This window comes from Sceloporus undulatus, chromosome 2 (assembly GCF_019175285.1).
Source record: "Sceloporus undulatus isolate JIND9_A2432 ecotype Alabama chromosome 2, SceUnd_v1.1, whole genome shotgun sequence".
In the NCBI taxonomy this organism is placed as follows: domain Eukaryota; kingdom Metazoa; phylum Chordata; class Lepidosauria; order Squamata; family Phrynosomatidae; genus Sceloporus; species Sceloporus undulatus.
The window spans coordinates 40,996,465-41,021,810 of NC_056523.1; the positions used below are offsets into that span (position 1 = coordinate 40,996,465).

At 41.2% G+C, this 25,346-nt stretch overlaps 1 protein-coding gene and 1 long non-coding RNA gene across 7 annotated transcripts in view; both read left to right on the forward strand.

Annotated features, from left to right (window-relative positions):
* The window catches only part of LOC121922680, a 365,925-nt gene that overhangs the window by 199,606 nt on the left and 140,973 nt on the right, over window positions 1-25,346 (forward strand). The gene's annotated exons all lie outside the window — the stretch shown is intronic.
* Window positions 1-25,346, forward strand: part of LOC121922678 (contactin-6-like) — a 193,882-nt gene that overhangs the window by 79,029 nt on the left and 89,507 nt on the right. The gene's annotated exons all lie outside the window — the stretch shown is intronic.

Sequence of the window (25,346 nt, forward strand, 5' to 3'; positions counted from 1 at the left end):
TGAACCAGGGGGCTCACTCAGCTCCACTTCATGGGAGGAGACACTTAAGAGTGATTTTGTCTACCACCCTGGCCATTTCCCTATTCCAGAGGTCAGCCAGGGCTTAGAGGGGATCACCTGCCAAACAACAGGATATTCTCCAAGAACCATCAGGAATCCATCTGGATCCATAAGCTTCATGGGGTGGGCCATATTAATAGTACCACCCCATGCCTGGAGGGGCTCCAAGGCCCAGTGAAGCTAAAGCTCATCAAGTTCATAAGCTCATTTTTTTGTTCATGAGCAAATATTTTAATTATGTCCAGAAAATCGCATGTTAGTACCATAGCTGACACAGGCAATATACTCTGGTTAGCAGAGAATGTGTTTCTGCTTAAGTTATTTGACCAAGCCTATAACTACTTGCTCATGAGTGCTTCTAGAACTAAGGTCATAAAGTAAATTCTCCCATTCATTCAAACTCTGTATTTTTCCACAATGCTTAAATGATCACATAAAATACTGACACTTATTAAAATAAACAGTAGCCAAAGCTCTCCTTTGGTATGAATTTTTAATATGCTCATTTTACAAGAATTCATTTTTTTCTTATTAAAATATTTTCATTTCTCAGCTCTAATGGATCAGTGCTAAGCTGGCTCTTTGCAATGAAAGGAGAGTCATGTGTCACACAGGCATAGCTAATTCCAAATATTTCTATTCAAAATTATATTATTTTGATTCTCATTAGACATTTGTTTGTAAGGAAATTTAAGAATGCCGCTTTCTTTTCATGTATTACCATTTATATCACTGTTGCATTGGTTCATCTTCCCATTATCCCTAATGCCATTTGAGAACTGTTATTGGGGTTTTTTTTAATGAAAAGAACAAATTGATTAAATCCCATATTACTAAACCTGCACCAGTTATCACTATTGAAATGTCTCTCTTTTCCTTCACCAGTGTGCCATCTAACCTCTACTTCTCTGGAAATAGAAAACACTGTTTGTTTGTTTGTTTCAGTATAAAAGAAACATACAGAGGAACCTTATAGAAACTTCAAGGCCTATTTAGCTTTACATGCCACTTCTTCACTATTGATAAGAGTACGAACTTGAAGCCTCAGGGAAGTCAAGCACTATATACAGTTACAGTTATCTGTGGGGGACCACCTAAATTTTCTTACTAGTTCTGACTAGAGTAGATCCACTAAATCCTTGGCTTTTCTTCATGTTGACCTCTGTATTCAATAGTTTTTTTTAAAAAAAACATGTCTGCTCTAGTTGGGACTAACTAACAGGGTGCCTTCACAGGGTGTTTAGAAGCTATTATCTCTGTTCAAACCTCTACTCATAGACTGGAATCTGTGAGCATATCCCAGCCTAGCCCTGTGTCTATCCATTCTTCCTTTTGTTCCACAACAGCCAGTCTGAAACTAGTAACAGGAGTGTCTGGGGAGACCAAAGTGTTCTGCCACTGTTTTGGGTGAGTTATATCCAATGTTTTTGGTATAGACCCTAGCTTTTGTGGTAACTTCAATGAGTAGGTTTTTAATAGCTAAGGATGCTTTATAAGCATTGCTTATATGTTCGCTATGTAGTTGAACAGTAGCATCAAGAAATTGGATCTGCTCTATGGACTGTTCTAGGCTCAGTTGGTGATAGAATGAAAAGTGATGAAGTTCTCATGGAACATCTAAATTGATTCCTTTCAAGAAATTCAAATACTGTATTATTATTATTATTATTATTGTTGTTGTTGTTGTTATTATTATTATTATTATTATTAATATCATTATTATTATTAATATAAAACTTACACACATAAATATATCACAAATACATAAACTTAATCTTAAACATACACACCACAAATTTACATTATATCAACATTCCACCACCTTATCCTCCCCCCACTTATACTCATACTAATACATACTACATGTACCTTACCCCGCAATAAAATAAGTTCAACTTACATTGAAGTTTTCATTAGCATATATCTTATGTATTCTTCCATACAGTCCTTTTTTCTTCCTTTACTCTTTTTCTTCTTTATTATGGATATTGCTTCTCCCCGACCATTTGGGCTGGGGAGGAGATTTTGCTGGCCTCTCATTAGAGACCAGCATGTTAAAGGAAAACAGCATGCTCTGCTGGCTGTTGGGAGAGGAGGGGGCGGAGTTTAGCCTGCTTGAGGCTTCCCTGCCCAAACTCCTCTCACTTGGCTTCAAACGCTGGAGCAGGAAAGAGGCCTCAGATGCATGTTCCTGCCCAGCACTCCTTTGGCTGGCCTTGGAGAAGAGGGGCCTGAAAGCCAGCTTGATTCAGGATAAGCCAGCAGGGAGCCAGCTGGCCTGATTGTGGGAAGTCCTTGGCAGGACAAGAGATCTCTGGAGGCTAAGTTATGGGGCTGGGAAGGGGGGCTTGGGTCCTTCTTCGCAGCAGCCCTCAGTTGGGCCTCTGGGGGAATAAGAGAATATCCCCTTCAAGTTCTGTGCCTGCTACCTTCCTCCCCCTGTTAATAGTTTCAGTAGCAGCCATTTGGTTTGAGGCTTGGCAGCCATTTTATATAGCTGCCTTGCCTGTGGGAAGAAGGCCTGGGGCTCAGTGAGGAGGGTCCTTCCACTGCAGAGGGCCCCAACTTTACATAATAATCCTCAATCAGACCTATTCCACTGATAACTTAAAGGACTCAGATCCTATCTGATGTTGGGAGCTAAGCAGTGTCTGCCCTGGTTAGTATTTGGGTGACTGCCAGTGAATACCAAATGCTGCAGGCTATATTTCAGAGGAAAGAAGTGGCAATACCACTCTGAGTCTTATTTTAGGCTAAAAATGTTTATGCTAAGCTGGGTTTGCCCAGATGGTTTTTGGAGGGGAGTGTGCCCATAAACACAAGAGCAGCTGATGTTTCATTCAGTGCTGGCTGCCTCCCTTGCTGCTGCTAAGTGTGGCAGCCATTTTCTATTGGCAGCCATTTTATATAGCTGCATTTGCAGCCTTCTTATGGGGAGGCCTGTGGCTGAGTGAGGGTGCTATGCATCTTCAGGGGGCCCTAGTTTGGCATAACAATCTCTAATCAGTCATTTGGGAATAAAAGTTCTCATGCTAAGCTGGTGTTTAATTCATTCTATAACAGCATTCAGTGCTGGCTACCCTCCCTTGATGATTTGGTTGAGGCTCAGTAGCCATTTTGTATTGGCAGCCAATTTATATAACTGCATTCCCAGACTTGTTTGGGGAGGTCTCTGGCTCAGTTGCGGGTGTCAAACAACTATAGAGGGCCACAGACTGCCATAACAATCTGTAATCAGTCATTTTGGAATAAAAATTTTCATGCTAAGCCAGGTTGGCCTGGACATTTTTTGGGAGGGAGTCTGCCAATAAACGCAAGGGCAGCTGGTGCTTAATTCCCTTTATAACAGCATTCTGTGCTGGCTACCCTCCATTACTGATCAGTGTGGCAGCCATTTTTTATTATGATTATCTTTTCCCCAGCCATTTATTATTGTCACATTGTCAGCCTGGTTGAGAGGATGTCTGTGCTTCTACAAGGGGTGTCATACAATTTCAGGGGACCCCAGTTCCACATGTCAAGTGTTAATCAGCCATTTTCAAATTAATTTTTATGCTAAGCTGGGTCCAGTATGGATGATATTTGGAGAGGAGTCCACCGTTAAATACAAGGATGGCTGGTGACACAAACATATACATTCATTAATGTGGGGATGGGTGATATATTATGCAATTCAAGTTTGTTCTGTTCAGTATGGCCTTTGTTTTTTGGAACACATCCTTATAATAGGAACTATCATTTACTCAGTTAAAGTAATTGCTAACAGCTCCAAAGAAAGGAATAGAGGGAGAAGGGCCCTGCCCCCAAAGAAGAGGATAGTGATAAAGATATTCATTGGGAATCAGTGCTATCCATGTTGCAGGCTTTGGAATTTGAGAGGGTTGAATATGTTCCAAATGCATCTTCTGGGCATATGTCAGCTGTAATGTTGGAACAAAAGAGATTATTTAACACAGTTTGCTCTCATCTTACTCCCCTTGAGCAGTTACAAGCCCAAAATGAGGGTTCTTCACAGTCAATGTGTCAGGAGGCTTCCAGAGGGTCAGCGAACTACAGTGGATGGTAATGTTTCAGACATTTCACCAGGTGAGGAACTTGAGCAACAGTTTCTTTCATCACTGGTCACTTGACCACGGGGTCCAGGTCAGTTGCAGGCTGTATCACAGCCTAACCCCATACCTGGGACTTCCATGGCTACAGGGGTGCCATCTTCCCCTTCTGCTAGGCCTCCACAAGGTGAGTGCTTGTATAGTGGACATCTGGTCCAGAAAACGCCTATTTTGTCTTCCTTTCATGGTTCAGGACCAACAAGCCAGCAACAGAAACTGTTATGCTGGGAGTTTGGCTCACAGGGTGGCTGTAACCGAAAGCCCTGTAGGTTTAAGCATGAATGCTCATTGTGTGGAGGGAATGAATCCTTTAATAACTTCACCCTGATAAGGGGACAAATTGGACATTAGGACCAAGATACGAGAAAGCCACCCCTGCTACAAAAGGGACCTAGCTCATTAGATGCTGATACCCTCTCTATCTGGCTGAAACGTTATCCCATCAGACAGGCTGCATTGTTCTTGTTAAAAGGTTTTACTTATGGTTTGAAGATCCCCTTTTTGTGATATTTCGTCTCCCTTTCTGGCTCCTAACTTAAAATTAGTTAGGCAAATGGGAGACCTGGTATATAAATGATAATCAAGGAAGTTTCCGAAGATAGGTTGATTGGACTCTTCCAGGAACCTCCTGTTCTAGACCTGTGGGTCTCTCCATTGGGATAGTCCTTAAGAAGACACTGGGGAAATTCCAGCTTTGACATTATCTTTCTTTTCCCAAGAGAGACTGTGTTAAGGATGCCATTCCACACCAATTGGCTACTGTTAAATATATCTCTTTGGCACTTCCAGGAGGGAAGTCAGCAAATACGGATTGAAAGCAGTGTTGGCAAAATGTGATATTCAGCTTTTCTCCTGTTGCCAGTTCACCCAGGAAATTTGATTGGTTAGGTTTTAGTTTTGGTGGTACATTTTATATGGATCTGACACTTTCTATGGGGTGCTGAATGTCTTGTTCAATTTTTCAAATGTTTAGCACATTTTGGAAATGGGTGTTTAAGACTAAATTGGGCTTAAAAGGGGTTATACATTATTTAGATGATTTCCTGTTCATGGGGGCATCTAGCTCTGGACAGTGTCTCCAATTACTACATTGTTTTGAAACATTAGCTGTAGAGTGGTGGGTTCCTTTCTCACCAAATTAAGACAGAGGGCCATGCCAATAGCTTACCTTCCTAGGTAAAATTATAGATACGGTTAACCAATGCTGGTAGAGGGTCAACTGCTTTGCTTCCCTTAGAAAGGCAACACTAAGGGAATTTCAAGAGCTCATTGGCCACTTTAATTTCGACTTTAGGGTTGTGGCCCCAGGTAGGGCCTTCTTAAGAAGTCTCTGTGATGCCTTTGGTGGGATTTCACACCCTTACCATAGAACAAGGTTGATGCAAACTATCCACCATTTGATCTATTCTTAGATAAGTTCAGTGCTATAACCATTCGGAGAGAGGTTAAGAAGCTAGATGCCCAGTTACATATTTTCTGATAATACAGGTTCAATATGCTTTCTAGTCCACTTTTTGAAAATATGGTATGCCCACAGGTGGCCTGTGCAATAATTAGAATCAGATATTACTTTAGACTTAACATTCTTGCAATTGTTCCCCGTTTTAGTTGTCGTACATTTATGGACAAGCGAGTTGGCCAACTCTGGTGTGACAACATGGTGTTTGTACAAGTAGTGAGTTCACTGACCTCTAGATCACATAAAATCATGAGATTAAAATGTGCATTCACATTGCATTGCTTGTCGCATAACATTCTCTTCGCAGCCTCCCTGGAATTGATAATGAGATTCCTGATTCTATTTCTTGTATGCAGATGGAGCGATTCAGGCAACTAGCTCCAGAGGTGGCAGATTCTCTACACCAGAGGTGGCAGATTCTCTACACCTGATGCTAACAGACATATGGAATCTTGGCAGGGAAAATTAGTTCTGGCTTTGGGATTGTCATTGACGCCTGCATCAAAGAAAACCTGTGTTGGGGCGGCCAATGAATTTATGACAGTCCAAAGATGCTCAGGGTTGGCTGTTATACATTTCTTACAGTTTTGTGTGTCCTTACATGATAAAGGATTAACAGTTTTGTCTAGACAGAACAGGCTTTCGGCTATAACCTTTTGGCTACAGCCATGGTACTTCAAGTGATTTTAGGATACATAAGCTACTGGAATGATGGTACAGGGAAGCTATAATAACTAAGGACCCACACAAGCCTCTGTCACCCAATATTTTAAAGGGTCTCGGTGTTATTTGGCCATCTCTATCCACTTCCTCTTATAAGGCAATGCTTTTCCATGCAGCCGCACTAAATGCCTTTTTAGGCATGCTGAGGATAGGCGAGCTAGTGGTAGCTTCAAGACAAGATTTCTCCAATAAGGCCCTGTTATTTCAAGATGTTACTCTATCCGAGCAGTCTATTTTCCTTTTTATCCATTCCTCCAAATCAAACCAGGCAAAAAATGACAAGGTGCTACAATTACTATCATTCAGTGATAAATTGCTCTGTCCTGTGAGAGCTTTAGACAAATTCCTACAAGTTAAAGGTCATACCCCTGGCCCTTTGTTATGCTATTTGGATGGGCTACCAATCACCAGGTTCCAGTTTTGTTCATTTCCAGCAAGAATATTAAATGGTTTATGCCTTAACGGAGTTGTATTTGCCACATCTCCTTTTGTATAGGGGCTGCATCTACAGTGGCTGCCTTGGGCGTACATCAACGAGATATGCAGAGGATCGGTCGATGAAATCTCAGGTCTATGGGTCATGTTTGCGACCTCTGACTTATTGATGGTGTTTTTGTATGATCTGTTTCAGATGCAGTACACCCTGTGATGAGACACCATGTGTGGATCTGTGGACACATCATGGTGTTCTGTGTGGTCCGCCAAGCCAGGAGGTGCCATTTTGGAAGCCAGCTGGGGCTATCAGATAAGGCCATTGTTGAATGGAAAGAAAAACGTGTCCTGTGGTGGCACGGGCTACTGTCTTTGGCGAAGATGCAGTATGCCCTGTGATGAGACCGTGTGTGGATCTACGGACACATCATGGTGTTTTGGGTGGCCCGCCAAGCCAGGAAGTGCCATTTTGGAGGCCAGCTGGGGCTATCAGATAATGGCCATTGATGAATGGAAAGAAAAATGTGTCCTGTGGTGTCACTGGCTCCTGTCTTTGGCGAAAGGCAGTTTCTGCTCCCTCTTGTTTTGCAGATACATTTGGGAGGCAATGATTTGGTTTTGTTCAAGGGCAGGGCCCTTGTTTGTCAAGCCATTCATGACATGCGGTGCATTCATGAGAGATGGCATTTTGTTATGCTTTTAGAGTTGGCGATGCTGCCACATCAAGTTTGGGGCAGTGGAGGTGATCCACGCCTTTACATTAGGGCCTGTAAAAGGGCCAACGATAAGATCTACAAGCTATAAATGGAGGACTGGGTTTCTACCTGGTTCACGATGATATCAAGTTGCTTAAGCCTGAGCTCTACTGAGCGGATGGCATCCACGTTTTTGAAGTGGGGAACCAGCTCTTTCTTCGAGATCTGCATGCAGGGGTTTTGGCTGTTTGGCCAGCCTTGTGGGGGATAGGGGCTAAGCAGACGCTTGCCCCTTATCTGTGGCATAGGCGGGGGGAGATAGACGTTTTGGTGAACACCTCGGCACCCTCCTAAAGGGTGAAGCTAGGTCTCTGGAAATCACGTTTAGGTCTTGCGAGTAAACGTGAAGGGAAAGAGACTTGCCTTGGGGCTGGCTTGAGATTTAAACCCTCACTTAAGTCTGGCGAGTTAAGTGGGGGAGTCTTGGGTTGGCCTTCCGGATGCCGGCCGGGGAGCAACCCAAAGTATGGATTGCCCTTGGGGCACAGGTGTTTTCGCCCTTTGGAAGCTGGGGAATTGGTCTTGGAGCAGACCATCTGCCAGCTGTTCCTACACAAGGTTCTCCCCCCTGGTTTTTTGCAGTTCTCGAAGAAATAAGTTTAAATAAGTTGAGTTAAATAAAGTTGCCCATTTTATATCCCAGTTCTCTTGTGTCTGGTCTCATTATTAATGAGTTGGTCAGCAATCCCTTTTTATGCCCAAGTTACTTTAGCATTTGGATATACTTTCTTATTTTTGTATAGGATTTCATCTCAATCCTTTTCTTCTCCAACATTTCTTTTGTAACATTTTCATAGTTTTAAACCAGACTTCATCTGTTTTGTTTTCTTTCTTGTTTTCCTTTAACATCTCAACCTTACTCTTATAGTTTTACCCTCTTCTCCTCTCTTTCTCATATTTGTCTTCTAACAATATTTTGTCTGTTCCTGCCTCTACCTTTATTTCATTTATCACATTTTCTTTAATCTTTTCCAATATATTTCTCTTTCCAATATCTTACAATTAAATCCTCTATCATTGTATTAACTTCTTCTTTAGTTTTAATTGAGAGTCTATCTAGATCTCTTATAGCTATAGTATTAGTTGTTGTTTTTTAAACTATTCCTTCATTGTAGTTATCTGGCAGGACTTCCATTTTTGACCATATAACAACCTGGTTGCAGTCACCATATATAATATAATTTTCCAATATTTTCTCTCTGTTTCTTTATCCAATATATGTGTCATATTTAAAAGGTATAATTCTGGTTTCATGGAGAATTTCTTTTCCAAAATATCTGTCATTGCCATATGTATATTTTTCCAATATTTTCTAGCTCTTATGCAATTCCACCATATAGAATAATATGAAACTTCTTTCTTTTTATATTTCCAGCATTTAGAGTTTAGAACTTTATAAATCCTAGCTAATTTCAGTGGTGTCAAATGCCACATGTATAACATTTTATAATAGTTTTCCTGAAGATTCTGTCATAGAGTAAATTTATTTGTTTGATCCCATGATCTTTCCCACTTCTCTAATTCTATGCTATGATGCAGATTTTGACTCAATTTTCTTTCATGATCTCTTGCTCCAACTCTCTTTTTAGTAAAGTCTTCTGCTATTCCTCCCGTTAACCCCAAAAATATTGTATCTAACTTGTTTTTATTTATTTATGTTCCCTCCAACCTTAAATCCATTTTGAGTCTTTCTGATATTTGTCTATGAAAGAACAATTGTATTTGTTTTCCTTGTTTCTCTAATTCTTCCCTTGATTTTATTCAATATCTGCCCCTGTCCTCAGAAATTCAAATAATGTTTCTTCAGGAGAGGATAGATTTTTCTGTATAGGAGCTAAGGAAGCATTATAATATCCAGGTACCCTAAAAATGTTAGGGTCAGTGTTCAAGACAACAAACCACTCAGGTTTACATGGTTTGTGTATTATGGGTAGCAGATAGAGACTTCTGGTCCAGGCCCCTTTCACGTGAATTTAGTCCTATAGGTCTTTGAGGCCTTTCCAGATCACACAATAAACAGTATATACCCAAGTCCTTTCCAGGCAAGCATTCCCTGAAGATGCCAGCCGCAGATGCTGGTGAAATGTCAGGAAGAAACTCTTCTAGAACATGGCCACATAGCCTGAAAAACTCACAAAAATATGTATAAGGGAAGTTTCATATATCGCTGAGATTGTGGGAAGCAGCTATGAATGGGACAGCAACCACTTCATTGTAAAGCAGATCAAAATATCTAAAAGCCAGATGAAAAGGAGTTTAAAACAAAAATGGAAGATGACAAACGATAAATATAACTATAATGAACCCCCCCCCCTCCAAAATAGTAACTAATGGAGAAATTACTCTTCCAAATGTGTATGGAAGTGGATATCAGCAACAAGAGATAGAAATGTACTTGAAGCTCACATGATAATTTGAGACATGATTGATAGGGACATGAGATAGGGCCTTCTCAGTGGTTGCCCCAAGACTCCAGAACTCTCTTTCCAGGGAGGCAAGAATAGCCTCCTCCTTGTTGTCCCTCCGTTGGCAGGCTAAGACATTTTTTATTCCAACAGGCTTTTAAAACAAAAAGTCTTCAAAGAACTAGAGGTGGGAGGTGTTGTACTGAATTTTATTTTTTAAATGAGTTATGAGTTTTAATAGTGTAATAGTTTTAATTCTATTTTTATGCTTCCCTTTGTATATTTTTAATTGTATTGTTTTTTTTTAAATTGTAAGCCACTTTGAGTCCCAATTTTGAGAAAAGGTGGAATATAAATAACAACAACAAGCAGGTATGATCAAGTTGAGCATTAGCTGGCAAATAAGCATTGATACTTGTGGATTCAGTAATAATTTTGTCATATGTTTACTTCTAAGTCCACTCTGTCTCATATGTGCATGAATTTAAAAGTGTTTATCTCCAGAATAAGCATTTATAAATTATTCATATTTTTATTATTAAATAGGATCATAATCACCACCACCACTACCACCATCATTACTACTACCTCTATTTTTATCTTTTTTTCCCCTCCAGAACAAATGCAACATAGTTAAAACATGAGAAAGCCTAACACTGAAAAGGCTGCACAACTACCTACTTTCTGTCATGATTCATAACAATCAAGTTTGTCAGGATCCTTATTGACATTTCAAGCTTTTAATGAGTCTCTTCACAGAATTGATGAAAATTGCCATAACTAGCCTGCAACTGCTTTAGTTCTGTCCCCCTTGCTTTATAGTTACAAAGTGTACAGTTTCTTTGCATTTTCGTCTCTTCCCCAGGCTAGGCCAAAACACATAATTTGTATTTCTCTTGCCAGGAGATGTACACTCTGTTTTAATGTCATTAATCTGTGTATTTTCTATATCTGAAAGGTGTATAGGCTACATTTTGGGAGTGATGTTGAATCAAGGAAACAGGAATCCTAGGGAATTTGTATACTGGCACTCTGTATACATCTCTACAAGAGGACTAAATACCCAGGAGGCACCATATCCCATCTTAGCTTGGAAGCTAGGTATGGTCAGGCCTTGTTAGTCCTTAGAAGCTAGTCCACCAAAAAACGCCAATTGTTGTAGGCTATATTTCCAAGGAAGGCAATGACACACCACTACTGAGCATTTCTTGCCTAAGAAAACTCTATGAAATTCATAGAGTTGCCATAATTTGTCAGGTGACTTGCAGGAAGACACATTCACACACACAATATTAAGAATTTTTGTTTCTGCATTATGCACCACAAGTTCTTCTTTGAAAGCATTCAGTTACCAAAATAGGCAATACAAATGCATTTTTATTCATTCCTTCCTGTCCTAAATATTTTTGATGTATAAAATACATTTTCCCTCTTAATGATAAGCAGACCCCTGTTTGTCTGCAATTTCTGTGAACTGGGATTAAGAGTACTCCTCTGCTCTTTTATCAGGAACAGTGAATATAGGGTGAAACAGACTGTCCCAAAGAGGTAGCTTCAAGCCATCCCTGACAAAGCTGGATTGGGGCTATGGCAACCACACACTCTGGCTCCAGTTCACTTTTTTGCCTGGCAAAAAATGATCAGCAAACAGCCTCTCCTTTTTGGATTGGCAAAAAGTCAGATTTTCCTCCCCGCGACAATGGGAAGCTGGCTTTAAGGCATGCTGGCAGCATGTTGCATATAAACACTGCACCACCAGAGTGCCTACATCTGGGCAGCTTGAAGCCAGCTTCTGGGCATCTTGGGGGCATGTGTTGTCAGTATGTTATGCCCCCAAGATGATCAGAAGCTGGTTTTTTATGCTGGTCTGTTTCGCACCAAGGCCACAGTAAAAATTTGGTTGCATCGAACATCGTTCATTTGCCCATGAAATAAACATGTTTGGTGGAATAGTTTCAATTTTTCACCTACAGAACCCATGCAGTCCCTCATTTGTTCCTATTTCACAGCAAATTTATGTGGGAACAAAGGGGTTCCAGTTGCAGAAGACGGCAGGGGAAATCTAGAGTGGGAGTCATTCACACAACATTGTCATAAGCTCTTTTATGAAAGCTAGTGTTGGGAGCAAGTAAAGTTCTAGAAAGAACATTATATCTAAGTGGTATGATCTGGTTTAGAGGATGATGATGATGATGACAATGATGACTTTATTCCTTTATATCCATCCCCCCGATATGAGGACTCAAGACTGCTAACAACATATTTAAAACAATATAAATTTAAAAAATACAAAAGTATTAATAATTGTGTGTATATAAGATTTAAAAACCAATTAATTAATAAATTTAAAACATTAAACATTAAAAATACTAAAATTAATTAAAAGATTATATACAGGTCTTAAAAACCGTACCACACCATATTAAATGTCAGTTTGTAAAAGCTTGAGGGCACAAAAATGTTTTGACCTGCTGTCAAAGGAGAGCAAGAACAGGGCCATCCTGGCCAGTCTAGGGAGGGTGTTTCAAAGTCTGACACCAGCCACTAAGAAGGCCTTTTCTCTTATTCCCACAAAATGAGAATGAGAAGGTGGTGGGTCATGGCTCCCCATGAGAGTTTGTCATCCAAGAGAGATGAACCAGATGTACCAGGGAGCTGGGGAAGATACCTGAGAGACAATTGAACTTCAGTTCAAAAGTAGGAAGAGGAGCAGGAGTCCCTCCAGTCCCTGGGTAACTCTGGCATTTGGTTCAGATCATTCCCTGAAGATGAAATGTGAGGCTGCATAACACCATCAGATTGAACACATCTGTGAGATGTCCTCTTTAAATATTCTGGGAATCAGAGAATAGGGTGAGCTGGCTGCCTTCATAAGTGAGGATCCCACTCGATTCAATCCACCTTTTGATGAAGACTTGTGTAAGTACTGATTTGTGACCTCTGGACTGTTTCAACAATCTTGTTATCTAGACTCCCTGGACTCTATTCTAATTTACAGCTTTCAAACTGTGGATACTCATTGCTTCCTCAGATGTTGATTTGTGGCACTTTGAACTCTGATTCAGCTTTGAGAGTGGCATAAAGTGGGTTGTGTGCTCCCTGTAGACATTCCCAATTAACAACTTGGCTCTTTGGGCCAATTGAAGTTTTTAAGCACTTTTCAAAGGCAGCTCCATGTAGAGCACCTTACAATAAACAAAATGAAATGTAACTAAGGCCTGTTACAGACTGCCAAAATAAAGCTGCTTCGAGTCTCTTTGGAGGTATGCTGTTTAAATAATGCATGCATCCTAAGAATCCAGAAGCTGCACCAAAGCTGCACTCCAGTGCTTAGGAACGGGGTATGGCTTTGGTGCGACCTCTGAACTCTTAGGACCCATGCATCATTTAAACAGCATACCTCCAAAGAGACCCAAAGCAGCTTTATTTTGGCAGTCTGTAACAGGCCTATGTCATGTATCACCAAGGCCAGATCTGACTTTTCCAGGAAGTGGAACAATTGGTTGTTGAAATGTTTTGGGTGATGTCTCTTGCCCGTGGTTCCGGTCTGGTGCCAACTAGATGCAGATGCAGGTTCCTCTGGAACTCAGAATCAAAGCAAACTGAAAAACAGGCTTTTCAGCTTGCTGGAACAATGCCTAGTGAAACAGCTGCTTAATTAAAGAAACAAACTCCAGCAGGTTCACTCTTAACGAGGACTTTAATTGTCTTTGTTGCTATATACACGAGCTAATAGCTATAACTGTACAACATGTCTTACTCTTTCAGAGTCCATTCTCCCATAATCCACTAGAACAGTCTTTTTCTCATAAGTACAACATTCCCACGCTGTGATCACTTTAGTCCAAACTCCTTCTCACAAGGTGCCATGCAGCATAGGAACCAATCACAGTACAGACAGAAAAACATATCTGGTTTACATTTTGTCTTGTTGCGTTGTCCTTGAACATCCTTCAGCTGAAACCAATTTTAAACTTTAGCAATCATTGTCAAATCTGAACATTTTCACCGCAAATATACATTAACATGGGTACACTAGCTTTACCTGGGCAAATGCACTCTGCGTTGCTGCTGAAACTTATGCCTCTAGACTCAGGGCTGAATCAAAAAGTATTCCCAAACTGCAAACTTAGCTTTTCAGGGGGGTTATAAACCCAGCTAATGTAGGCTGAATCCCTATTCCCAGATTTGTATTTCAACTGACCAGTAGCATCTCTGCCTTGTCTGGATTAAGCTTCAATTTGTTTGCCTCATCCAGTCCATTACAGCTGCCAGGTATCAGTTTAGCACAGAAATAGTTTCCTTGGCATTAGGTGGAAAGGAATAATAGACCTGAGTTTGATCTGCACACTGACGGTGTTTTAAAATATTACTTTGGAAAAGTCACATATTATTATATATTACTTGTAAAAAAAAGTAATATGGACCCAATTTAAATGGGCCTTTGCGCTGCCCCCATCATGTGCTAGGGGTTGGCCGAGGTCATAGCGTCCATACCAGCCTCACCACTAGCACATGACGGGGGTGTCAAAATTGCGGTGCCCTGTACACACGGGTGCTGCCATTTTGACATGACATATGCATAGCGTCCGCATGTCCCATTGCGCTGGCGACATCACGAGTGCACCATTTGTGCACTCAGGTGATGCAAGCGCGACCCAAAAAGAACCTGCTTTTTGCAGGTTCTTTTTCTGCCGCTGGGAAGCCTTGCCATTTGGCAGCTGAGGCTTCCCACCGGCAGAAATAGAGGCGGCGGCTGACCGCCCTTTTTGAACGGTCTGTATCCCGGCATGGATATATTACTTATGACTTGCCCCAAAATGTTATAAGTAATCTATTACTATATCACATTTTTATTAAATATTCCTTCTACATTAAAACTACCAGATTGTCATTGCCAGCAGGTATTGCTTGTTCCTTGGTTGCAAGACAAGCAACAGTTGCTAAAATCCCTTCTTCTACACAACCATTAAAAGTGTTGAGGCTCTCTCAAGCTTTTAATTAGACAATCCTAATTTTCTCAGGGCAGAAAACTGCCCCCAGTTTGCCTGCGGTCATCACTGCAAAAACAGGCTTTTAAAACATTACACAAATGGTGTGTGAGTGCGTGTGATATTTCTGGCAGAAGTGGAGCAGTGGCAACCATATTTAATAGAATCTTGCCCATATTAAAAGAAGGCCATCATAATCTCTCTTCAGAGAAGCTTACTATACATTATGCCCTTATAAAAAATGGCTGCTGCTGCTTCACTTCTACCAGACATAGGCCATAAAATAAAATAAAATAAACTGCAAATAATCAAATCAGTGAATGTTGAACTTGCGAGAATGGAGGACCGACTGTAATAAGTAACAAGCAACTCAAGGGGGAAAGAATTTTATTAGCAAAAAAGGAATATATTATATTACTTTGGAAAGCAAAAAGTAACATTATTACATAACATGTAATATTATACAGCACTGTGTACTGATACCACCTGACCTCAGAATTCTGGAAAGTCTTTCCCAGCAGTTTTATGTACACACTCCCCTTATCCATTTCCCTGTGTGGGTCATCCACCAAAGTTGTCTCTTTCCCATAACCAGATCTGAAACTTGTCTGAAATGGAGCTAGATTAATTTGTATCATTCAGGAACTCCTGGAGTTCAGAAGCCACCACATGTTCTAGTACTTTGCTCAAAAAATGGAAGGTTGGAGACTGGCCTGTAGTTATTCAGTATAGTAGGATCCCGGGAAGGTTTTGTTTCCAAAAGATGTCTTATGACAGCCTCCTTCAAGTGTGTTCAAACCCTGCCTTTACAACAGTAAAGAGGCATTAATCACTTCCCTTATCCACTCCACCAGTCCTTCTCTGACCTGTTTAATTAACCAAGAAGATCAAGAGTGTGGCTCTCACCTCTCCAAGGATTTTGTCCATGCCCTCAGGCTGCAGGAATTGAAAAGTATCTATCTGATCACCATCATCCCTGTACAGAAGGCAAGGTCGAGAGCAGTGATGGTGAACCTTTTAGAGACCAAGTGCCCAAACTGCAACCCCAAACCCGCTTATTTATGACAAAGTGCCACATACCTCTGGCTTTCAGGTAATTAATTCTGGTGAATGCAATGGCATGCATGCCCACAGAGAGGGCTCTGAGTGCCCTCTCTGGAACGTGTGCCATAGATTTGTCATCACTGATCTAGAACATGCATCAGTGGGGCCAGATAACAGCTGGGACATGCCTGTGGTTGTCATGGCAAATGTGAAGTCCTAAACCACTTCAACAGGTTAACCCACACTGCAGATTGATAGGATAGGACACCTGGTCAGGGGGATATTAGTCCAATAGATCATTGGAACTCCAAGTCACCTCCCTGCTGTTGCACTATCTCATCCAGTCTCATTCAACCAGCTTTTCATAGAGCACACATTGATAATCACATTGATTACTTTTAACTCAGAACATAAGTTCCTTTCTTCGTTGCGAGAGATCAAAGCACAACTAGGTGCTTATTACCTCTGCTTAATTTACCAAAGCAAAGGTATTACAACTGTTTACTTAACTAAGCCAAGGCAGTGCCCAGGCACTGGTTTTCACGTGTCGGAACACTTTGGTTTCATGGAGAAGAAGAAGCACAAGCAATTACATACAAATGAATGTCAAGAAGAACAACAGGGAGGAGGAGGGCTGGGGGAGGAGGCAAAGGAAAGAGGACAGGATTTATTGAGGAAGATCCCCAAGGAAGTAATTATGAGTATTTGGTATGGAAAAGGAAAACAAGAAGACAGATTCATTGCAGGGAAAAATAAACCTGAATTGACAGGTTGACAGAAGAGTCCTCTCCTCATGGAGCACCGCTTCTAGCTTTAATGATTCAATGCCATTTCCCCCCTTCATATTCCAGAAATTACAGAAAGGTTAAACATGTCACTCTGAGGTTAGAAAATTTATAAATCGCTCATTTCCAGGTAATGAAAGCACAAGTGAGTTCATCCAAATCTCCTCTTCTCTTCTAAAATTAGTGCTGTTAGAGTTGGGGGGGATTTGTTTTGGGGTGGTTTTTTGGGGGGGTGAGTGGGTGCTATTTTTTAAAAGGCACTGTGCTCATAAAATAATAATTCTTTAAAATGGATGTTGCATTTGGAATTGGATGTAACTCATATGCCCATAGGTAAATCTGTGGTGTCTGTTTAAAAGCCTGTGATACTCTTGTGAATGCCACCCACAATCTATATCAATCTACTACATGTCTATTCCAATTACATCTTTTCTTTGACCTGATCACAAAATGTTTCACAGTGAGACAGAGATGATGAAAGTTGGAAAAAAGAATTCCAATTAGAGCAATGCTTCTGGATAGCACGTATGGGTACCAATGCCCAAGTCTACATTAGACATGAAAAATAGCAAGTGACAGTGAAGAACTAGTCTGCTTACAACTCAGTGGTAGAAGACCAACTTTGCGTCGAAAGTCAGACCCTAGTATCATGCATTTAAGAGGATGAGATAGGTAGGGCCAAAGTCAAGTCAGTCTATAGGTAACAGAGACAGTTTCATTGAGTGTTAGAATTTAAAAATCATTACTGGTTTATCCTTAATAAAACTCTGTAAGAAAACATAGTTGTTGCTAGCCTAGAACTTGTGGATACCAAACTGTAGACAGTACATTGATCAGTCTGTGTTCCACCACCATTTCCCAAAAACTGGGGAAACAGTTGATTAGAAAATTTCCCATCTAATCCTTGATATAAGAAAATGTGGCATTTGTGTGGCATAATCAATAGTATATACATGAGACACTTTGCTTCCTGCTGTTGGCCTTTTGTCGGTGTTATTTGGGAGGTTCATTACCACACATTTTGTTTATTACTATTGTTTTTTTATTTACTTATTTATTCAAATAGTCTTTTCAAGTATAACATCATACAAATGTTTTTATTCATTTCTTAGTATAACATTAACAAATAACAACAATATATTCAATATTGCTATTGTTTTTTATTAAAAACTTTGAGATGTTTTGTAGAATAATATGCTGTCCATTAATTATTTTAAAACCACTGTCCAGTGACTATTTATAGTTCTAGACATGTGCTATCAAAATACTACTTTTGAGGGAGCCAATAAAAATATCCAATCCAACATATAAATATCGTATATACCATCCGTTCAGTCAAAACTAATGACATAACTAACAACCATGCAATAAATCAAATTTCTCCCCTCCGATTAACAGCAATGAATTAATTCCCTCATTTTTGTGGGTTTTTTCAGGCTATGTGGCCATTTTCTAGAAGAATTTTCTTCCTGATGTGTTGCCACATCTGTGGCTGGCATCTTCAGAGAATGCTTTGCCTGGAAAAATTGGGTGTTATATATCCTGTGTGAGCCTGGGAATGCAGGAGTGATTTCAGGTGTATTGTTTTGTGCTGAGGGCTGGCCTCAGGCTGGGAGGCTACTGCAAGAGGATTAGTGTCTGCTAATTGGTGATCATTACTGCTGGAAAGCCCCTGACTCTGAATGGTTCCCATTTGCATTTCTGAGTCCTCATTTGCTATTCTTCAGGACTGGTAGCCCAAATTTGTTCACTTTTCCAGGAGCATTCTCTGAAGATGCCAGCCACAGATGCTGGTGAAACTCAGGAAGAAACTGTTCTAGAACATGGCCACATAGCCCGAAAAACCCCACAAAAAACTATGAATGCCAGCCATGAAAGCCTTGATTTCACAATTAATTCCTCAGTTGCTAATTACAATGGTAAGGTATTAATTCTAAATCTAATAATTCAACTTATTATGATGTCAGGGCACGCTATGGAAAGATTTTGCCTTCTTATCATGTCTGAAGGTGAAGCATCAATAGAAATGCCTCTAATGGAAAGAGAGTAAGTTTTGGGAGGCTCTTACATGGAGAACCACTTTTTCAAATACCTGGCCTCAAACCATTCACTTTTTAGATAAGGACCAGCACCTTGACTTAGTGTTGAAAACTAAGCCACCTAGTTGAATTAAAACAGGGCTGTTTGACTATAAACTCCACACCCGCAATGACCTGAATGTCACATTTTACATCTTCAAGACTAGTACCATTCATAGTGCATCCCATGTAATCTAAATGAGATGTTTTATACCATGTATACAATCATAAATCAGAAAAGTATGCCCATAAATTGACTCCAAGATGCTGGATTGGCTTATATACGGGTCAATATGGTAATACTCTGCTCGGAAATGTCCTAAAAGAAGTACTCTGCTAGATTCACACACTCTCCCGCTTGTGCAGTAAGCCCTGAAACAGCTGCCAAGGGTGGTGTGTGTGTATGTGTGTGTTTGGTGATCAGGGTTTCTTTAACAGTAAAAAACAAAAAACAAAGTGGCACAAACCGAACATCCATTCCTGCCTGCACATTGAACTCTGAAAGTGCAGCTGAGACAGGAAGGGGAAAGAGGTGATCAGGGTTCTTTAACCATCAAAAAAGTGCAGCTGGATGTCCCATCCCCATTGTCCACATTCATTCTTCATGACAAGTCAGTACTTTCAGAACTTCCTCAGTGAAAGAAAGAAAGCCAGAGGTATCATCAGAACTGTAATACGACATTACTCAAAACTCTGAATAGCCTCCCATGGGAGCTTCTGAAGATGTTCGAAGAACAAACAGGACAAAAATAGGGCAGTGCCACAGGGTCTGAGGCTGTTATCTTCAGAATAATTGGGAGTTTTCCACATTTTTGGAGCACTCAATAAAATAGGTCTGGAAGCTAAATGATGCTCCTAGTCTGTGCACCAATCTCTATACCAGCCAAATTTTCCAGAGAAGGATAGTTATTTCTTTATTTCCTGCCTTCTCCTAACACAGGGTAAAATGCCAATTTGAATTATTTTTAATTTATATCCAGCCTTTTTCTCAGCATGGGACTCAAGGTGGCTTACATCATAGATAAGTACGCTGAAAACCTTAATAATGCAAACATTAAAACTCTAGTAAAAAGCAGTCCTATTATTAAAAACCTAATTTAAAACACTAAAATGTAAACGTACAGCACATTACATTAAAAACACTCTCCTGCCACAATCAGAACCACCAAAGATCTACCTAACTAAAAAGGTTTTGCCTGCTGGTGGAAGAAAAGCATAAGGAAGGCCAGCCTAGCCTACGACAGAAATGGATTCTAAGACAGCTCCTGTGTCGTCACAACAATCTGCCTATGACTTGGTCTATATCTAGGAAGTTTATGTCCAACAAATGAACTTACCCTATATTGTAAAAAAACCCAAATCATCATTTCAGCAATAACAGCCTCATTCAAGAAAATGTTTTCCAAGTGAACCATCATCCAGGCCTGAGCAAAGATCCTCTAGCCCAATCAATAATTACATCAGCATCCAGAAGGAGTCTGAATTCAAAACAAATCCAATTACACTTGATCTTTCAAAATAAGATCTCACCAATCCTTCTCTATCATCGTGCATGGTCAGTCCTTCCACCAAAAGCACTGTTTCTTAACTAGAAAGTTACCATCTGTTCACTCTTATTCTTCCACTATTTTGATGTAGTGCATGTACAGTATCTCATTTCCTGCAGTAAGTATCGCATCTGTGTTGCAATATTATGAAAGGATTCTCACATGAATTGTTTTCCTTGTACAACCAGGGAACATTCATTCCTGGCAAATGGGGCAGAAGAACTAGTTGTCCCCTTGCCACAGAATCCCATATCATCAAAAGGAGAGCCCTCCCTCCTTGTCAACTGTCATCTTCTGGCCTGGAGAGAGGAAAGGACATGCCCAATACCATTGGGTCCAGCCTCCAGTCCTTGGCCCAGGCCCCAGAGGGAGAGAAAACGCTGGACCTGATCCCCTTCCCAAGACAATTCCCTTCTCCTTTTGGTTGTGCCTTTTTAGATTGTAAGCCTGGGCAGGGAACGGTCTAATTAAAATAATAATTGTAAGCCGCTCTGAGAGCCTTTAGGGCTGATGGGTGGGGTATAAATACCATAAAAAAAAATGTTATCACTGGAAATCCATAGTACAAAAGGACTCTAGAAAAGTTTATGTGAAAGATGTGTGCATTATAACAAGATTATCCACTGCTCAACCCGCATCCCTCTTACACAATAATGCATGTATTATGGCAAAAGAAGGAGTAAGGCTGCAAAGAAATATCAAAATATGCATGTACAGAAATATTGACTTGCTGTGCAGAAAATGCTGAGAATGGTGTTATTTTTCTACACACAAAAAACCAGGTGGAATTTGCAAACTATGAATATGAAATTGCAAACTATGAATAGGGTTCAAAAATGGTGGCCGTTTTTAACACTAATCACAGTGTGGAACTTATCTGTGCAAAATTCACATTTTTTATGTAGGACACAAACTGTGCCAGTTTTTGAAGACTTTTTCTACAGCAAGAGAAAAACTGCTGAATATTACTTGTTGCATTCTTCAACTATGGAATATAAAGAATTAAATCCTGTAGAAGAAAGTGTATTTAGTGTATCACCTTCCCTGATCCCACTTCATAGTCAAGGCCCTTGTTTGTGGCATGCTAATAAACTGAGGTTAATCAATCAACAGTTATTGTCTGAGCTCTCTGTACTCGTAGGAATGGGAAGCATGAGGACCTGTCAGAATCCTTTACATTAACCTAACTGGTTAGGCATGATGTTAGCTATAGTCCAGCACCTCCTTTTCCCAGTCCAGCTGATTACTTAAAGTTCAAAGATTCTACTGAGTCAAATGAATGAATTGGATTACAGGTACATGCGGATACCCTCCTCCGCCTTCTCTCTCCTCCTTTGTTATAGGAATGGGAACTATTTCTCCTCAATTTAATGCAAATTTCATCCTTTCGTGTGACATCATTAGCAAACAAAAACAAAACAAAATATCAGCAACAAGGGTCAATCAAGCCCCAGTTTAAAGATTTAACCAAATGTTTACAGCCTTTGGGTGACTCAGCTTACTTTTTTGTTGCAGTAGCAGAAAAGGCAACCATGAAATGCAAAAGCTATTAATATTTCAAAGTGTCCTGTGACATAATATTCATGAAGTGAGCCTGTGTGTTTTTCTGAGTTACCACAGGTATTTAGACCATGTTCACACTGAGTATTTCATCACATAAAGTACATTGATCTAAATATAAATAAAAATGATAAAAAGCCATAAAAGGCAAACCAATGGAACAGTCTTCCAAGTATCTAAGTTTTTGTATTGCAGCAGCTCTGCCCCCTCCTTTCTTTCTTTCTTCTTTTTTTGCTCATTACATTTTTCTTTTGCTTGTAATTTTTATATTACACCAGGTGCTTAAAGAATCTGCTGGCGGCTATGGTTCGCTTTCGCTTTCCGGGCCACAATAAAGTGGGTTGGTGATGACCTATAAAGCCCTAAATGGCTTGGGCCACGGATACCTGAAGGACCGCGTCCTCCCCGTAACATCCGTCGCACGCACCATCAATATCTGGGCAGGCAACTACTTAAGGTGGCCAGGGGCTAGGTTGACCTCCACCGCGAGGAAGACATTTTCCATCGCCCGCCCCCGGCCCTTTGGAACCAAACGCTGCCCACAGAGCTCCACTCGGCCACTCCCTGGCCCAATTTAGAAAGGACCTAAAAAAACCTTTCTATTTAGCTTGCATTCCCCGATCAAAGTCCAGTGGGCCTCCCTTCCTCTTCTGTGGCAAAGAGGACTGGCTAACGGGGTTTTTATTTATTCTGTTTGTGTGTAATTGTTTTTAACCCTGATGTATATTGTTGTTTGATGTTTTTGCTGTCAACCCGCCCTGATCTATGGAAGGGCGGTATAAAAAATAAAACATTTATTATTATGTATATTATAAATCTCTTCTTTTCTTTTTCTATGTTTCATAATCTTGATTGGTAATGAGCTACTCAAATGGAATGAAGTTTTATTTGTTCTGAAATGCAACTGGTTTGAGGAAACCTCTGTATGCAGTGTTCTATGTCCTATTCTCTCTTCAACATCTATGTATATTTCCTGCCTGAGGGAATGGATTAGAGTTAGATATCTTTAAGGCACCTTCAGCTTTACTATCCCTTTTTTTTCCTCCCTCTCGGAAACTTTACGGGAGCTTCTACAACAGCATCAAAGCTTCTAGGATCTCTACTTTACTGCCAGATCTTGTCTTTAAATAGGCTTACCATTTTTTAAAAAATAATTATTCATATGTGTGTGTGGAAGTCCATCTTTGGAGATTGGTATCTGACAGAATAGACTGTAGCCTATCAAATCTCATAGTACAATTAAATTGTCAGTCTTCAACAAATGTCAGATATTTCTTCTGAAAAATTCTGAATCATGTATGTCACATTTTCCCCTCACTCTGCGTGGATCAGAACCAGCCTAATGGGGAAGAATGAAATGATCACCCCATGCAGCAAATGTAAGGTGATGGCTGTATCCATACGCAGAAATAATTCAGTTTGACACAACTTTAACTGCCGTGGCCAATGCTAATGGAGTTCTGGAAACTGTGTAGTTTTGGTGACCCATTTAGCTTTCTTTGTCAGAGAGTGCTGGTTGCACACAACAATCTAAAAATTCCAGGATTCCAAAGCACTAAGCCAGGGTCGGCAACCTCCGGCCCATGGGCGAGAGCGGCCCGCGGGCGCCTTTCTGGTCCCTCCTGCCGCCGAAATCGCCGCCGATTTCCGCCACTCCGGCCACCATTTGTCCTCAAAATGGCCGCGCCCATTAGGAGGCCCAATGCGGCCTCCGGAGCCTGAAACAGGGCTCCAGCAGCCGCACCGGGCCTCTGGGAGGCCCGATGTGGCAGCCGGAGCCCTGAATCTCGGGGCTCCAGGAGCTGCACCAGAGCCTTCCAATGGGTGCCGCCCACCCCTCCCTACGAGCTCCGCCGTCCCCCCCTCCTCCTCCTAGCTCCGCCTCCCTCCCTCCTCCCTCCTATAAATGGGGGGCGGGGGGAAGGAGGAGGAAGGCGAGAGAGAGAGAGAGAGGGTGGAGGGAGAGAAGAGAGAGGGAGGGGAGGTGAGGGAGAAGAGAGAGAGACAGAGAGAAAGGGTGGGAGGAGAGGAAAGAAAGGGGAGGGGAGAGGGGGGAGGAGAGAGAGAGAGAACAGAAGTGGGGAGGGAGAGGAAAGAGGGAGGAGAAAAGGGGGAGAGGGAGGGAGGGGAGAGGAGAGAGAGAACGAAGAAAGGGTGGGAGGGAGAGGAAATAGAAGGGAGTGAGGGAGGAGAGAGATAGCAAAAGGGTGGATGAGAGAAAATAGAGTCTTTTTCTGATAGTAGGGTAGTGTGTCTTAGCGGAAGATCTGATCGTGTCTGCTTTTTGAGACTCTGCGTTGCTTTCGTCTTTTTCCTTTTGCTGTTTTTTCTTTTTTGGCCTTGCCTAGTCGCTCCATTCTTGCCATATTCTATATTATTATTGTTTGTTATCCCTTGGTATTCTCTTTGCAAAATCCCCCCCACATGGACTTTGCTTGCTCTTTTTTTTGGTTGAGACAGTGGCATGCATTTTTTGCTGTTCTGTGGCCTTGCCTAGTCGCTTCCATTCTTGCAAATATGGCATTATTATGTTGTTGTTACCTTTGGTATTCTCTTTGCAAAATCCCTCCACATGGACTGCTTGCTCTTTTCTTTTGGTTGAGACAGTGTGCATGCATTTTTCTCTGTGTTATGGGCATTGCCTAGTAGCTTCTTGCCAATATTATACAGTGTACGCAGGCGGATACGAATTACCACCAGCTTACGAATTTTTCGGGATACGAAAAAATCCCATAGGGATTTATTGTTTCGGCTACGAAGTTTTTTTCTGGGTTACGAAAAAAACCTCGGCGCTTTTTTCATAAAAATCGTCAATCTTTTCAATTGGAAAGGCCGCCACCGGAGGGCAGCAGAGAGCTATTTTTTTTCCATTAGCGCCTATGGCAATTCAGGTTACGAAGGTTTTTCTGGGTTACGAAATAAGCCGCGGAACGAATTAATTTCGTAACCCGAGGTACCACTGTATTATATGCCGCTCCGCCCCGGATAGTGGAAGCTCCGCCGGCAGAGCGTCCGCCCCAGAGGGTGGAAGCTCCACCCCCCATGTGCAGCTCCACCCCCGGAGGGAGGAAGCTCCACCCCCCGGCTTCAGCCCCCCAGTTGTCTGAGGGACAGCAACCCGGCCCCGGCTCAAAAAGGTTGCCTACCCCTGCACTAAGCCATGGAAGTTAAGAGCGGTGTCATACCAATTATTTTTTTGGCAGTGCCAATGGCCGTCTGTATGTTCTCTATAAGCAGTCAGGTACAGTACAAGATGTTCTCCTATCTTGAAGAGAGAATCAACTGTCACTCCAGTTGCCTTTTAAACATAAAATGGGGAAAGCACCATTTTGTGCTTCTACTTAGACAGAAAAAATGTACCCCCTCACACAAGTTCATTTTTCAAGGCTGTTTTACAC